This window comes from Silurus aristotelis (assembly GCF_946808225.1).
Source record: "Silurus aristotelis genome assembly, chromosome: 1".
NCBI classification, from domain to species: Eukaryota; Metazoa; Chordata; class Actinopteri; order Siluriformes; family Siluridae; genus Silurus; species Silurus aristotelis.
Genome location: NC_139574.1, coordinates 37,660,046 through 37,676,834, shown reverse-complemented (window position 1 = coordinate 37,676,834; position 16,789 = coordinate 37,660,046). Strand labels below are relative to the sequence as shown.

Sequence of the window (16,789 nt, the reverse complement as noted above, 5' to 3'; positions counted from 1 at the left end):
CTCCCGTGTGTAATGCTGCATGATGGCACTGCTGGAGGATTACACCAATGGAAGATTAATGCGAAAAAGAGTCTCCAGTGACCATGATGATTTCTTGGCCCATGATGAAGACTGGCTAATAAGCTGATTTAGATTACTACAGCTGTGCTCCTGGATCTATGTGCTGAATTGGGTCCAGTACTACAGAGGGAAACACGCCGGAACCATGCCATCCCCGTCCAATTACAGGTCCTCACCACTCTGGGGTTAAAGACAACAGGTTGTTTCTAGTGGGAAATGGCAGACATGGAAAGACTTTATATAAATGTTATATTTAATTAACTTTTTCACAAAGACCTTCTTTAAATATAATTCTAATAAATCTCATGCTATAGGTCTGGTATCTGCCCCTGAGTGTCATAATGCCTGTCATTTTGGATGTTATTATTAAGGTGGGTAGTCGATACATCAGGTTTCCCTTCACTGTGCAAGAACAGGCTGAAATTAAAATGCAGTTTGCAGCAATGTTCAGTTTTCCAAATGTAATCAACACAATTGACTGGACTTACATTTCTTTAAAGACTTTGTATGAAAAGGAATTTGTTTATGTTAATAAACAGCATATGCTTTCTGTTAAAGTGCAAGTCATATGTGACTCTAACACGACCCTCACAAACATTGTGGCACGCTGACCTTCTTCATCACATGATTCCTTTATCCTGACACATAGCAGTGCAGGGAACAGACTACAGGCAGCTGCAGGACGTGATGACTGGCTTCTTGTTGAGTTTGACAACATGTAGAAATTGTAAACATTGTCCTGATGTAGTTTATAATATGACAGGTGACAGAGGAATCACCCCTCAGACGCTCATCACCTCCTGAAATGCAGATGTGGAGCTCTGGATGTCTCAGCTGGCAGATTTCTATACCACGCGGAAAATATGTGTAAGATTATGCGTGTGTGTGGTGCAGGGGCGTAGCCATCATTTCAAAAGTGGGGGGACGAAATGTCTAGTGTTACCTGTTTGTTTTTTTCAGTTAACCCTTGTGTAATTTACAGGTTTTATTTTTGCTTTATTTGCTTTATGATTATATATGATTATAAAACAATAAGAACAAAAGAAATACAACAGCTTGCCACTGGGACAGTACCCTTAAAAGGACATCTTTGTACCTTATTTACCCCAAAGATTTATAGTTGTACATTAAGATACACATTGGTACTCTAAGGTAGTAATGTGTACCTTTTTGAGTATAAAGTACAAAGATGTCCTTATAATGGTACTAAGAGTATATTATTTGCATATTTCAAATTGTATTTTGTGTATGCACAGTACATGGCACACAGTAATGGAGACTTGCACATTCAAATAATACTTCATTTTTTTCTATTCTACAGTCCATTTTTCAGGAATAAAACAAGTCATTCAAAACAAACTATTGAAAGAAAATATGTATTGAACTCAACTGACAAACATGTCAAGACCCGATATCAATTATACAATGAGATGAAATAAAGATTTAGTGTCACTTCTTTTAAGCTTCCTGGCTGGTTTGTTTAAAAGTAGTAGCTTTTTTACACAGTGTTAAAGCGAACATATATCTCAATATATAAAGCTACTTAAAACTGCCAAAAGTCTTTCTGTGACGTTCCTTTCCATTTAACAGCTGAGCAATCATTTCCCTATTTATATTGTCAATTTTGTCACTGTGGATGTGACACACAGCAACACTGTTCAGACAGGACTGTGTCAGTAGTGACATACAGAAGAAAATAACAAATTAAGTACACTGCTGGACATTAACCAATAATTTGTATCCTAAATTGTTTAACACTTAAGTATAGGGAACACGTATTCACTATTAACTTTGACATTCGCCTCAAACTCTTAATTTACTGCCTATTAGCTTTTAAGGTAGTCGTTGTAGCTAAGTTTAGGTATTAGGTAGGATTATGGGATGCAGAATATGGTCATAAAGAATAAGGAATTAATATGTGCTTTCTTAGTAGCCTACTAATAAACAGCCAATGTGCAGTTGTTTATCATATTAATGTGTTACATATTTTTTTCTATATTTTACTAATTAATTTTTTTATGATTGGTCCATATATAATCCTACAAACACTTGTGTATAAATAGATTATACATTATAAAATGTAAAAAAAAAAAACCTGCAATAGCAGCCAGGTGTTAAAAGCCACATCTGTTCTCATCTGTAAAGTTTCTTGTGTAACATACAGAATCTGCCCTGACAAACCTAGGCTGTCTGTTTTTTGCTCATTCTTGACAACACATAAAAATGTAAAATTTGTCTAAAAATGAAAGAGCACCCCATAAAATAAAGATCGTTCCTATCAGCATACTGTAACGTTTCCCCTGTCATATACCCTCATTCACCGGACTACATTACCCATAATCCTTTGCACCCCGTCATCCACCCTGTTTGTTTCCCGTCTTCACCTGTCTGTTCACCCGGACTCTATTTATACTCATCACCACTGTCTTCACTCAGTGTCGGGTATCGTCTTTACTCGGTTGTGTGTATGTGTGATTTACCTGCTCCTTATTATTAAAATCACATCTTTAATGTTACTATTCGTGTCTTTGATGTCCAGACTAGACCGAAATCGTGTAAACCTAAAGGTGAAGCCTTGGTGATTCAGGTTTAAGTCCCGGTGTGAGAAGATAACACTTCTCATATGGTCTAAAAACAGGAAAGATACCATAGGTCTTTACTAGGGGACCCAGATTCATAACCTGGTGTGGAAAGGGTACATTTAAAAGGTCGTGAGTTGCTAGTGTAAGAGTAAAAGGCTCAGAGAGTCACCGTAACGAGTACGGGGTGAGACCCGAGGTTATTGGAGTTATTGAGAAGTTATTGAGATTACTGAGATGAAGTGATGGCCATGTGTACATGTACGTTGTGTTAACTGCAGTTGTGTAAGTGTTTTGTTGTCATATTGTTTGTGAAGAGCGTGTTTGTGAAAGCTGTATTGAAGAGTGTATTTCTGTGTATGCTTGTGTTTTGTCTGTGAATTTATATGCATGCTTGTGTTTTTGCTATTGCTTGCTGTTTGCTTGCGCTGATTGGGAAGATGATGAAATTGTGATCATACTTGTATTATTATCATATCTGTATTATTAATAAAATAGCATGGTATACACGCACACACATTAGAAGGACTGGAGAGCTGCTCGTGGACGAGAGACGGAGCACAAAGGAGGGGGCTCGGGCACGCGCATATAGACACGGAGCGCACGGGGGGGGGGGCGCATGCGCATAGGCGCACGGAGCATACAATACATACCACACACACATAGTGACGACACTCGCTCGTTCGCACACGCTCACACACACACACACACACACACACACACAGCGCGATTGAATAAAGAATAAATAAATAAGTAGATAAATAAATAAAAATAGAGGGAATATAGCAAAATAATGCATGGATTTAATAGACATAGAGATAGAAACGGACGGACTTAGAACTCATTTTTGGGACGAGAGAACATATAAAGATAGAAACGGTATAGAGAGGAGACAGACAGAGAAGCAGATACAAGATAAATTGTTTGCTATTACACGTTTGCATGGCATTGATTTGTTACAGCAGATATTAAGCCCAGTATTGCGCATCCTAGTGGAAGCCCCTAAACCTAGTAAAGCAGTGATACACCTGTTTGATTTCATAGCAGAGCCAAATAGTGAAGACGAGGAACCATTGATAGAATTAAATGGAGAAGTACCTGAACTGACAGCAACTGTTGTAGTGGAACCCAGAGAGGTGTTGTGGGAAAGAGGTGCAGCCACCTCAATTCTGGTCGATAAAATCAACTCGTTAAGTGGACAGAGCCGTAAAAATCCAAAACGACCTTGTAAAACAGTAAGACGGATAAACGTCTATCTAAAGTGGTCTGCTAAAAATAGAAATCCAGGCCACCGTAGAGAAGCACACAGAGCGAGACAAGGGTGCATCATGAGTGTGGAGGAATCCACAATCACACCTGTGGATGTGATCATTTTAAGGCATAAAGGAGCTGAAAAAGAGATAAAAAAAAAATTCATGAAAAAATGGAAAGACCTGACAACTGGGGATTTGCAATGGCCAGAAGAGGGAACATTTAATAAAGAAAAGTGTGATGTAATGAGGACCAGAATAAGATATTGGGGAGAAATGAATAAAGAGAAGAAGGAAAAGACAAAAAGGAAATTTGACATCATTGAGTGGTTTGAACATGAGGAAGAAATGCTAAAAGTACACAGAGAAAGGACAGAGAAGGGAACAGGAAGTAAAGAGGGAAAAGGGCCAGAAAAGGCTTCAGCCCCACCATTTGAGGAGTTAAAGGAACAGAAAAAAACCACTGGCATATTCTGAAGTAAAGAAGCATGAGGTAACTGACATCTACCCAGTAATAGAGAAAAAAGAAAGAATATCATGACATACAACTAGACATAACAGGAGGACGGATCAAAGGGAGGATGGAACTCCAAGCTTCAGACAACAAGATAAACAAGGGAAGAACAAGACAAACAAACAGAGTGTTATTTGAGAATCCTGATGAGGAGGAGGGAGATGATGAAGAAAGCAGCAATGAAGGGAGATATGACTATGAACATGATTATGATCTAGATATCGCACCTGAAGAATGGGAGAGAGAGCGAGAGGAACTAGAACCACCTAAGTATGACCAGAATCAAAGACATCCCCAGAAAAAGCAACCACGAAGGCATGTAAGGTGTGAAAGTACCCCGAAAGCACGAAAAAGACTAAACAAAGCCACATCTCTTCCAGACATCAGAAACAAAAATGTAAGCAAAGAAGATTCGAACTCAGAAGAAGGATGCAAAGATGAAGAAGAGTTTGTTGTCCTGAACCCAGATAGAGGGGAAAAAGTGCATGTTCACGGAATATTGGAAATGACACCCAAAATGGCACGGAAAAGTGATCCACTGCACACAGAGGAGAAAACTCTGCAAGAAGAAATGACGCTACATGAAAAAAAGAATGCAGCAAACAGACAAGAACTGGCAAACACCCAAGAGAGGATAGAGAGAATGGAAGAAATTCTAAAAGACACTTGAAGGGAAATGGACCATACAAAGGAGATCATAACGAAAGTGACTGGTGAAAATCGCCAATTAAAGGTGAAGCTATACCAACAAGAAAACGCCCAGCTTGAGGCAGAGATGCAGAAAGCAGCTCAGAAAAGCATGGAAACGGCAGACCAGTGCCAACAATATCTTGATGAACTAGAATTCCAACTGTCAATGAAGCAACCAAGAAACAGCGCAAAGGATGGGAGAAAGAAAGATTGGAAAGCAACAAGGGAAATAATAATGGATATTCCATGTGAACGCAGGGTAATAAGGTCACAAGCAGGAAGAGGGAATTAAGATGATGAAGAGGAAGACATGGAAGAAGAGGCGATAAGTCCTAAACATCAAAATCCTTTGCAAATGCCAGTCATTATATAAGGAGCAGAACCAATATATACACCATGGTCATTCATGGATCTTACAGGACTGATAAGCAGACTGCCTAACATATGTGAAGGAGCAAAAAGATGGATAACACGTTTTGAAGAACAAACTATGGGTCAGATGCTGGCAATCGGAGATATCAAGGCAATTTTGACACAGTCGTTGGGAAAAGCTAAGATGATAGAAATATTGGATCAAGCACAACTAGGAGACGTGGGAAAAAATCAAAGGTATGATCGCTGGTCATTTGGATCAAAAAGAAATGACATATGGAATGCACTTCGATCCGCATACCCAACTCAATCTGATCCAAAGAGGGAGCTGCTGCCTTCATCCTTAAGTTACACAAAGCTTGGGCTGAAGAGATGGGGTCAGCATGGGATGAGACAACGGCTAACATCACATTGTTCAAGATAATGGTGAAGAGGGCACTTCCAAGTGAAGTACAAGAGAAGCTTGAATCAGTTGTAGGGCTTAATGCCATGCCCTGGGCATCTTGTCACACATGCTGTGGAAATGAATAGAAAAAAAAAGGAAGCAGCTAAACAAGCAGCAGAAGATTTAATAACATTGCTGCACAAAGCACAGCTCGGAGCGCTAACAGGGAGCAAACAAGAAAATCAAGAAGCAAAGAAGAGAAAATTTCAGCTAAACAAGCAGCAGTCATGATCGCACCAACCACTGCGCAGCAGGATCCAGCTGGTCAAACCACACCAGATCAAGGAAATCAGCAACTAATGCCTGTGGGACAACCAATGATGGCCTATCCAGCAAATCAACAATTTCCACCACAAAACAGAGGGTGGGGACAAGGAAGAGGCTGAGGAAGAGGAGGAATGTTTCAACCAAGACCAAGAAATTATCAACCACCGAGAGGAGGAAGATGCTGGAACTGCCAAGATTCCAATCACATTATGAAAAACTGCCCGTATCCATTAAGACAACAGCAAGGTAACCAACAACAAAATCAAAGCTGGCAGGATCCTGGAAATTGGGCAGGACCATGGATGGGACAGAATCAAGAAAATCAACAAACTCAAGCAAACTTCAGAGGTGGCCCTCCAGGGGCACCTCAAGGTAACATGTGAAGGTGCCCAGAGAAGCCAGAGGGGATTTGGTACAGTGCCCAACCTCACTGTACCCTGCACTAGAACCAACCATAATGGTGGATGTGAGTAACCAGCTCCAAACATCGTTTTTGATTGACACAGGAGCAACATTCTCAAGTATTGGAAAAGAAGGCTCTAAGCTCCCCCTCTCACGCAAAGCAATAAAGACAGTAGGCTTCTCGGGTAAAACTCAAACTTTGTAATTCACAGAGCCACAAGACATAACAGTAGAAGGAATCACTATACAAGCACCACTATTGTATTCTCCCGATACTCCAGCAAATCTATTAGGCAGAGATGTACTGTGCAAGCTAGGAGCAAAAATCTACTGTGGACCTACAGGAGTGAGGGTCGAACTTCCTGAATGCTTAGCTCAACAGTATGTGATGGTGGAAAGGAAAATAGAACAACAAACACTGAATAAAGTCTATTGGCTGGAACTCGAAGAGACATCCTCAGAAATTCACAAGCTGTATGACCACTGGAAAACATGGTTCACGAACATGCGTCCAGATTGTGTGGAAACCAGAAAACCATGGCATTGCACCATAAAGTATGATGAGGGGGGACAAGATGAAGAATATGAGACTTTGTGGGGAGAACATGTAAAAGGAAACCAGTACAGTCTCAAAACAACAAACGTGATCATTGGTCCCCAAGGGATAGCTGCAATAGTACAGCTACCAGACCACATTGCTCAGTGGTATCCAGTCAAGAACTCTGTTCCACATGTCTCCCTAATGATCGGGCAAAATTTTAAATCAAAAGACTTAGGGCCAATGGTCAGAGAAGCGAATAGGGGTAACTGAGTGGACACCAGTGGAAGAAAATATGAGTGTGTCATCAGACAGGAGATATCTCAACATAAAGCTAACAGCTGAAGACAGTGTGGTAGCTCACACTGTGTTGATCAACAGACAGGTGCAGGTGAGAACGCAAGTAGGGCAGGTAGGACAGAGGCAGCAGATGGTAGAACAGACTGAACTAGAAAAAGAACAGGTACTGAAACAGGTTCCAGAAAAGCTGGAGTCACATTTTGACGCACTGGTTATCCTTTTAGCGTCATTTTTCAACGTGCAGGGATTCCCAAAGACTTCTGTAGATCTCTGAACCGTAACCTGCGGCGTTGAATTTTGACATGTTGGGGAATCAGACTGCAGTCCATTTTGTGTTATGAACAGGATCGGGACTACGATAAATAAGAATAAAAAAGAATAGCTTGCTATAAATTAATTATGGCAGGGATACTCAATCCAGGTCATGTTTTTATTCACGTCTCTAAAACTGCCTCTTTCTCACTAACTACCTGCATGTCTTCCCTCACCACGTTTATTTATTTATTTATTAGGACTTTTCTTAATTATTTATTTATTTATTTATTTATTTATTTATTTATTTATTTATTTATTTATTTATTAATAAATTCATCAGTGGCACTGACATCATTGTATGGAGATCCCATGCTCCATTGCGATTTTCCACTCGGTAAGTAAAACAGTTCATTAATATAATTGGGAACAATCCCTACAATTTACGGAACAAAAACTGTTCAATCAGGTGAAGAAGTTTAGTGTTTAGAAGCTGTAGAAGTGAAAGGAAGCAGTTTTGTGATGCAGTAAATCACAGCAGACATTATAAACATATAACTTGCTGCACCAAATGTGTAGTAGGCAGGCTAAGATAGATCAGTGTTGTTAGCAAATGTCAGAGGCTCCTCTGACAATAGTTTCTCTGTATACTAATATGGCAAATTTATAACTGATTTATCAGTGTTTAGAAGATAATTAAAATATAGACCACCAAACTGTTAATACAATAGAAACCAAAGAATGTGTGACATCAAAACATTGTTTAAATAATAATACGGTAGACATAGAATGACTGGAACGACAAACGAAATGACAAAAACATAAACTTACTTTCAGGACAAATATCCCACATGAGGTGGCATCTTTCTGACAACAGTGTGCATCTGTGCTTGATGCCCACCTGGATACATGGCAGCCTTGTTATCTGATGAAGGCCCTAAAAGGTATAAGAAAAGTAAAAATATGCCAATTACATGTTTACACATATTGGTGCCCCTTTTGCTGCCATAAACAGCATGAACTTCTTCAGCAATTTGAGCTACAGTAGCTAGTCTGTTGGATCGGACCACACGGGCCAGTCTTTAATCAAGCAGCCAATGAGACACAAGTTCATCACTGTTCCTTCGTTGGACCACTTTTGATAGATACTGACCACTGCAGACTAGGAAACCCCACAAGAGCTGTAGTTTTGGAGATGCTCTGGCCCAGTTGTCTAACCATCATAATTTGCCCCTTCTAACACAACATCTTTGTGGACAAAACGTCCAATTGCTGCCTAATAAAGTATATCCCACCCACAAAAAAGTGCCATGATGAAGAGCTATTCAGTGCGGTTCATTCACTGATGACAATGTTACAAAACAGTGTTAAGTCTGGTCTGTTTAAATTCTGTGGTTGCCTTGTGCACTGCAAACACTGTTAAAGTTTTTTTTAATCATTTCCCAGGGGATCCAATATAAGGCTTCTTCTTTCAGAAGGAAACATTGCCTATAGAAATTGTTATTACTCATATATTTTTTCACATATATTGGATATATTTAAATTCTTATCAAAGGTTAGCAAAAAAAGAGAGCAGTCATCTTACAGCCAATGTCCAGTGCCCGGGCTCATGGACAGCTCCCAAAATAATGTTGTACTTTGTTGGATCACACTAAAAAAATAAAATTACAAGTCAATTTAATACAATACACTTAAAAAAGCTTTACAAGAGAAATAACCATGCCTACCTTTTTATCTTGAGCCCCTTCCCTCCCATATACGTGTCAGGAATCCCCCTGCCACGCCCCCTTCGGAGGCTGTCATATTCCCTGACGCACCTCGCTCCCGCTCTTGTGCGTGCCCCGCCCGCACGAGGCTCAGTGCAATCGGGCTCATCCCGAACACCTGGCACTAATTCTACACCACCTATAAAAGCCTCACACACACACACACTTGCTGTCGGTTATTACATGCACGTGGGCCGCGATTCAGCAGCAGCCAAGCCCCGCCTCCAGGAAAACCTGGAAGCTCGCGGCCAGCTCTCGGGCATGTTCGGCAGCGCCACACCCCCTCGATGATGTCACAGGTCTCCCGAATCGCTTCTCCGGCAACAGAGATGAATGGGGCGAGTTTTTACGGAGCGTGAGAGTATATATGGAGTCGAATCTGTCCCGTTTCCCAACGGAGCGAGCCAAGGTCGGGTGGGTCATGTCTCTTCTAACGGGGGAATCGCTCTCACTCGCCGTAGAGTTGTGGGACGCGAATGGAGGTGAGTTTGGCTCGTGCACCCGGTTCCTCCAGCTTCTCACCAGAGAACTCGGGATAGTCACGGCCGGCCTTCATCTCCTCACCCCCGCCTCCGAAAGCCCGGTTCAGCACCTGAGTCTTCTGGAGATCTCGCTCGCGGAGCTCTCAGGTCCTCCAAGTGGTCTCCGCCGTTCTTCAGGCCGTCCAAGACGGGTTCTCCACGGGAGCTCCTCTCCATTCCCAGTGCCTCAGGAGAGCTTCACTCCGCTCCAGGTCCTCCGCTCCAGGTCCTCCCAGGGAGTTCCTCTCTGCCATGATGAAGAGCTATTCAGTGCGGTTCATTCACTGATGACAATGTTACAAAACAGTGTTAAGTCTGGTCTGTTTAAATTCTGTGGTTGCCTTGTGCACTGCAAACACTGTTAAAGTTTTTTTTAATCATTTCCCAGGGGATCCAATATAAGGCTTCTTCTTTCAGAAGGAAACATTGCCTATAGAAATTGTTATTACTCATATATTTTTTCACATATATTGGATATATTTAAATTCTTATCAAAGGTTAGCAAAAAAAGAGAGCAGTCATCTTACAGCCAATGTCCAGTGCCCGGGCTCATGGACAGCTCCCAAAATAATGTTGTACTTTGTTGGATCACACTAAAAAAATAAAATTACAAGTCAATTTAATACAATACACTTAAAAAAGCTTTACAAGAGAAATAACCATGCCTACCTTTTTATCTTGAGCCCCTTCCCTCCCATATACGTGTCAGGAATCCCCCTGCCACGCCCCCTTCGGAGGCTGTCATATTCCCTGACGCACCTCGCTCCCGCTCTTGTGCGTGCCCCGCCCGCACGAGGCTCAGTGCAATCGGGCTCATCCCGAACACCTGGCACTAATTCTACACCACCTATAAAAGCCTCACACACACACACACTTGCTGTCGGTTATTACATGCACGTGGGCCGCGATTCAGCAGCAGCCAAGCCCCGCCTCCAGGAAAACCTGGAAGCTCGCGGCCAGCTCTCGGGCATGTTCGGCAGCGCCACACCCCCTCGATGATGTCACAGGTCTCCCGAATCGCTTCTCCGGCAACAGAGATGAATGGGGCGAGTTTTTACGGAGCGTGAGAGTATATATGGAGTCGAATCTGTCCCGTTTCCCAACGGAGCGAGCCAAGGTCGGGTGGGTCATGTCTCTTCTAACGGGGGAATCGCTCTCACTCGCCGTAGAGTTGTGGGACGCGAATGGAGGTGAGTTTGGCTCGTGCACCCGGTTCCTCCAGCTTCTCACCAGAGAACTCGGGATAGTCATGGCCGGCCTTCATCTCCTCACCCCCGCCTCCGAAAGCCCGGTTCAGCACCTGAGTCTTCTGGAGATCTCGCTCGCGGAGCTCTCAGGTCCTCCAAGTGGTCTCCGCCGTTCTTCAGGCCGTCCAAGACGGGTTCTCCACGGGAGCTCCTCTCCATTCCCAGTGCCTCAGGAGAGCTTCACTCCGCTCCAGGTCCTCCCAGGGAGTTCCTCTCTGCATCCTCCCGACCCCGCGAGCTCCTCTCCGCATCCGAGCGACCCCGCAAGCTCCTCTCCACCTCCGAGCGACCCGGCGAGCTCCGCTCCGCCCAGTGTCCCGAGGAGTGCTCCGCTCCACCCCAGTGTCCCGTGGAGAGCTCCACTGATGCCCAGGACCTCCGTGAGCGCTTCCCTCCGCTCGAAGGCCTCCAAGAGAGCTCAGCTTCACTCCCAGGTCTCCCGGCTAGCTCCCCTCTGCCTGAGGGCCTCCAGGAGAGCGCCCCTCTGCTCATGGACCTCCAGGCGAGCACCTCTCCGCTTGTGGTCCTCCAGGCGAGCACCTCTTCGCTCGTGAAACTCCAGGCGAGCCCCTCTCCGCTCGTGGACCTCCAGGCCAGCACCTCTCCGCTCGTGGACCTCCAGGCGAGCACCTCTCCGCTCTTGGACCTTGAGGCGAGCACCTCCCCGCTCTTGGACCTCCAGGCGAGCACCCCTCCGCTCTTGGACCTCCAGGCGAGCACCTCTCCGCTCATGGACCTCCAGGCAGGCTCCGATCTGCTCCCAAGGGTCCCGAGGAGCGCCCCTTTGCCCAGGGTTTTCCCTGTGCACTTGCCTGAAGGTGACGGCTCACCCCACAGTCCTGCAGAAGGCAAAGTGATGCCTCCGAGTCCCTCTCACGGCGACGTCTCGCTCCCGAGCTCCTCCCACGGCGTCGTCTCGCTCCCGAGCTCCTCCCACGGCGACGTCTTGCTCCCGAGCTCCTCCCACGGCGACGTCTCGCCCCCGAGCTCCTCCCACGGTGACGTCAGGCCACCCGACTCCTCCAAAGAAGACAAGGCACTCCCTTGTCAAAATAAAAAAAGGCCAATATAATCAGGGTCGAGCTTTCCTCCCACCTGAAGGCTTTGCTGGGTTTTATCTGATAGCCTTCTTTTTGTTCTGTTGTGTGATTTTTCAACATTAATATCAACAATGTCTATAATTTTGCTATGGCGTTCAATGTCAATTGCAACTGTTTCCTGTTCACAGTCATTATCGAAGGAACCATCAACCTTTGGAAACATGTTAATAATGATAACTATTTTATCTAAATTCCATACAATATTCTATATATTTTTTTAATAATTTACACTGACCAGGCATAATTTTGTATGAATAATATATTATACTGCCGAATATTGTGATGGTCCCTTTTTTTCTGCCCAAAGAGTTCTGACCTGTCGAGCATTAACAGCATTATATTCTTCAGCAGTTTTAGCTACATGAGCTTGTCTGTTGGATCGGACCACACAGGCCAGCCTTCGCTTCCCCACGTGCATCAACGAGCCTTGGCCGCCTATGACAAAGTTGCTGGTTCACCACTGTTCCTTCCTTGGACCACCTTTGATAATACTGACCATTGCAGAACACCCCACAAGAGCTGCAGTTTTCAAGATGCTCTGACCCAGTTGTCTAGCCATCACGATATGGCTGTTGTCAAACTCGCTCAAATCCTTACGCTTGCTGATTTTCCCTGCTTCTAACACATCAACTTTGAGGACAAAATGTTCGCTTGCTGCCTAATAATATCCCACACACTAACAGGTGCCACGATGAAGAGATCTTCTTCTTTCGGCTTCTCCCATTAGGGGTCGCCACAGCTGATCATCTGTCTCCACACCCCCCTGTCCTCTACATCTGCCTCTTTCAAATCAACTACCTGCATGTCTTTCCTCACCACAACCATAAACCTCCTCCTTGGTCTTCCTCTTTTCCTCCTTCCTGCTGGCTCCATTCTCAGTTTTCTCCTACTGATATACCCCATGTCCCTCCTCTGCACATGTCCAAACCATCTCAATCTCGCCTCCCTCACCTTGTCTCCCAAACGTCCTGCATGCGCTGTCCCTCTAATAAACGTGTTTCTAATTCTGTCCATCCTTGTCACTCCCAACGAAAACCTCAACATCTTTTACTTTGCTACCTCCAGTTCCACCTCCTGTCTATTAGCTATGATGAAGAGATAATCAGTGTTATTCACTTCACTGCTCAGATTGTTATGTCATATTGTTATGCCTGGTCAGTGTACCTAAATATTTACAAGAAATAGTAGGCATAAAAAATGTTTGTTTCACCTCATAATGTTCTGGAACCTCAGAAGGGTATCGTGCTTCTCTACCAAACATAAGATTAAATGGAGAGAACTGGGTTGTGAGCTGTTTCTTTGTCCGCAGCCCAAACATTACTGCTTCCAAATATTGGTCCCAGGTATTGGGTTTGTCCTCAATCAGTTTTGCAAGGGCTCTACAAAAATATGTGTTAAAAGTATGACAGGAACAAATATTCATGTGTCAAAAGTTTGGAAACACTTTTTTGTAAAACATGTGCATGTTCCCTTTTGTTTCTATACAACAGACAAGATAATATAACGTTATGAAGATCTACTTTGTCCAAACAACAACAAAAATGTACAGATATAAAATGTTTTTATATCCTTCATATCACATTGTCATTTATTTTGTTTATTTTTGTTACTGTTAATACTTTGATACCTTTTGCTAATTTATTATTAATCATCATTACCAAAGAAAGTGATAAATTATAATCAGTATATTAATAATAAGTGATTGGGTGCAAATGTGTAAAGCATTCATTTCTAGCATTAGACTCTACCACTGCAGGTGCAATGACATCAAGCCTTTCCAGCCTGGACCATGCTGAATCTGGTTAATTCATGTTATTATTGATAATAAAAAAAAAGAAGGGTGGCAGATGAGGTAACAGTTGACATACTGTTATATAGACTGTGTATAAAAATTCTGTTTTAGCTTTGACTTCCTGGAAAGGACTGACTTTGTTTCTGCAGGCATAATGACATTCTTTGACATCACAACCCTGGATTCTGCATCTGAATAGTTCATTTCTCCAAACACTCTGCTTAAATAGTTTCCCATGCCTCCTGTAAAACCTGCCAAAGTGTTGTTTGTCACAATTTGCGGTAACTGGCCATGATAGATAACATTCCAACCAACTGTTTGCTCTCTAAAAAATGTGTACAGAGTTGGCCATACGCTTTGGCCTATCGTCTTGTTGCACGGTGAAGTTGGTTCCAATGAGCCACATTCCAGATGCAATTGCATGATGAAAATGTACCTTGGTATCCCCAACCTTCCATGCTCCAAAACCCCAACCCATTAAGCTTCCATCTCAATGTTTGACTATGGAATTGAGACAGTCCACTATTATTATATCTCCTGTTCTCGGTCTTAAATAACATACATCTGTTAGAGACCAAAACCTCACATTTGGACTATTCTGTCAACAGAACATGCTTCAGCGATTCACTGTGACTACAGTTGCACATATTATTCAGAAGTTTACGGTCCATGGGATTTTAGCCAACCTCCCTGGACGTGGCCGCAAAAGGAAAATTTAGGACAAATTAAGATGGATATTACGAATAGGAACCAAAGAGCTCAGAATATCTTCCAAAGAGATTAGAGTTGAACTCCAAGCTCAAGGTACATCAGTGTCAGATCGCACAATCCGTCGCTGTTTGAGCCAAAATGGAGACTGGAATTTGCCAAAATGCATAATGACAAGCCACAAAGCTTCTGTGAGAATGTCCTTCAGACAGATGAGACAAAACAGGAAAATTTTTTTACAAGTCACATCAGCTCTATGTGCACAGATGCAGAAATTAAGCATACAAAGAAAAGAACACTGTGCCTACTGTGAAAAATGGAGGAGGCTTGGTTATGTTCTTTGCTGCATCTGACACAGGGTGTTTTGAATCTGTGCAGAGTACAATGAAATCTTAAGACTGTACTGGTATTCTGGAGTGAAATGTGCTGCCCAGTGTCAGAAAGCTTGGTCTAAGTCACAGGTCATGGGTCCTTCAACAGGATGACCCTAATCATACAGCTAAAAACAACAAAGAAAGACCAAAGAAGAAAACATTGGACTTACATGGCCTTCCTTAAACCCTAATCTAAATACTGTTAAAAGTATTTAAGTATTAACATCTGTGGAAAGAGCTGTAACATGAAGACACCCTTCAAACCTGAGATAGCTGGAGCAGTGCTTATGAGAAGTGGGCCAAAATACCTGTTAACAGGTGCAGAAGTCTCATTGAGAGTTACAGAAGTCGCTTGATTGCAGTTATTGCGTCAAAAGAATGTGCATCAAAATATTAAGTTACGGGTTCCATCATTTTTATCGAGGCCAGTGTGATTACTTAGTTATTTTAAATGCTTCTGTTGAACCAAAAAAGCAATATCGCATTTTTCATTAGTTAATTTTCATCACATTTTTATTTAATTATTACTTTTGTCAGTTTCAAGTTATTTCAGCGACATTTGTGGGAATTTCTTTTTTTAATGGAAGGGTACCAACAGTTTTCTCTGCATGTGTATGTACAGGGATTTGTGTTCATCTAGCCACAAGGTTAGTAAAGTCTGGTACTGATGTAGGTGAGAAGGTGAGGAGGCCTGGGGCCTGCAGTCAGTGTCCACATTTATCCCAAAGTTGTTCAATAAAGTTAGAGCGCTATAGCATGAGATATTTCACTCCAAACCATGTAAAGACTCTCTTTATATAGCTGGCTTTGTCATATATTATACAGCTGACTTTGTTATCATGCTGTTACAGGTTTTAGACTCCTGGTTGAAATAAAGGAACCATTTAATGCTGCCATATTTAAAGATCTCTAACTTTGTGCTTCCTATTCGGGGAAGAATCACATACAGCTGGAAACGTCGGGGATGGAACTGTTAAAATCACCAAAAAATATTTATTCTTTTATATTGATTAAATTATGCTTATTTTATAGTAATGTCCTTAACAAACTTTACATGTTGCTCCTCTGCTAATTACTTTAGAAATTCAAGGCTTTCCGTTTCAGGATGTAACGCTGATGTTTGTCGGTGTCCTTAGGATATTCTCCCTCTAAAAGAAGCTTTTTAAGTTCCATAACCATGTTATGATCCATTTTTAACAGATATCACTTGCAGATAATGACCGACAATTAAGTGGACACTAAGTTATTAGTGAATGCTGGTAAAATTGGAGAACCCCACGTGATCAGCGTGTGGGATACATGGGCAGACCGTGGAAGACCTTTTAAAAAGTAATTAATAAACAAATAAAAGTCCATAATAAGCTGCAAAAAAATAATAAACTTAATATTAACTAAAAAAAAAATTACATTTAAAAAAGACAGTAAAGAGACAAAAAGGGCAAGCTTTCTGTGTGAAATGGGGGTGGGGGGCTGGGGGGTGTTGACATTCCTGTTGACATGAGACCCAAATATTTTTCAGGATATAATACAAAGAGTGTTAGGCATCACCAGAGTGAATATGGAGAACATTCAAGTCATTGCATGTAAAATAGAGGGAGGTAACAGATTTCGA

General features: G+C 42.4%; 2 protein-coding genes across 4 annotated transcripts in view; one reads left to right on the top strand and one right to left on the bottom strand.

The window, feature by feature from the left end:
• The window catches only part of LOC310724284 (uncharacterized protein), a 699,798-nt gene that overhangs the window by 206,345 nt on the left and 476,664 nt on the right, over positions 1-16,789 (bottom strand). The window lies entirely within an intron of this gene.
• The window catches only part of LOC310724379 (uncharacterized protein), a 134,002-nt gene that overhangs the window by 51,411 nt on the left and 65,802 nt on the right, over positions 1-16,789 (top strand). The gene's annotated exons all lie outside the window — the stretch shown is intronic.